Source organism: Gekko japonicus, unplaced genomic scaffold (assembly GCF_001447785.1).
Source record: "Gekko japonicus isolate JY-2015 unplaced genomic scaffold, Gekko_japonicus_V1.1 scaffold42686, whole genome shotgun sequence".
NCBI classification, from domain to species: domain Eukaryota; kingdom Metazoa; phylum Chordata; class Lepidosauria; order Squamata; family Gekkonidae; genus Gekko; species Gekko japonicus.
Window position 1 is genome coordinate 1 of NW_015183114.1, and position 905 is coordinate 905.

Here is a 905-nt window from a genome sequence, read left to right on the forward strand (position 1 = left end):
CTGGAATTCCTGGAGGCCCCTAGAAAAAAGATGATAACGTTTTCTGATTAAAAATTACAGATATTAAGCCCTGATTTTCTAATGTTGTACATTTGAAGTTACAGTGAAAGACCAAATTTTCAATCAAAACATTTGCTTAACTTTTTTCCCCTTTTATAAAACATAATCTTGCACTGATTTTGCTTTAAATGTAAAAAAAAAAATGCTTACTAGTTTTCCAGCTTGTCCAGGTAAACCTGGTGGACCCAAAGGACCTCTTTCACCCTAAAGGAATAAAGAAAAGTGACTTCATTTTTGCACGCAGTCATGTAACTGAAGCAATAACACCACCAAAATGGTTGTTTGAAGTCTTTACCTTTGTCCCATTGCATCCTGGGATACCAGGAGGACCTGGTGGTCCATCTCCTCCAGGGATTCCCTGAAATTAGGAGAGGGGACAGAAAAAGGAAAAAAAACACGTATCGTATTAGCTGCTGGTGGACATCACTGCTAAAAACTTGATGGTGCTTCAATTCTGAATGTATGCCATACGTACAGGAAGGCCTGGGTTCCCTGGATAGCCCGCTGAACCTGGTGGCCCCTGAAATCAGGGAAAACAAGGAAGAGGATTAAAAATGAAAAGTCAAGTATGCCAAGTATCCTTGGGACAAATGTTAATAACACAACCATGAAAAGACATTGCTCTTACTACATGTACTGAAACCCTTCGATTAAAGTTTTGAATTCTACAGAATATGGCAAATTGTTTAACTGGTCAAAAACAGAATCAGGGGGGGAAATATTTTGAACATCCCAGCTCTGAACAAGGATGCATGGCCAATGTCTAAGAACTCCTGATACCATCTTCCTTTCTGGGGTTTAGTACTGGTGTCACCAACAAGCTGGAGAAGACTCTTGAGAGTCCC

At 39.9% G+C, this 905-nt stretch overlaps 1 long non-coding RNA gene across 1 annotated transcript; it reads right to left on the reverse strand.

Annotated features, from left to right (window-relative positions):
* On the reverse strand, positions 1-581 carry LOC107124942. Its single transcript, XR_001483000.1, has 4 exons — positions 536-581; positions 356-418; positions 211-264; positions 1-19 (listed from the first exon to the last, which is right to left on the reverse strand). It is a non-coding gene; the product is annotated as an uncharacterized LOC107124942 (long non-coding RNA).
* Positions 582-905: the final 324 nt, after the last annotated feature.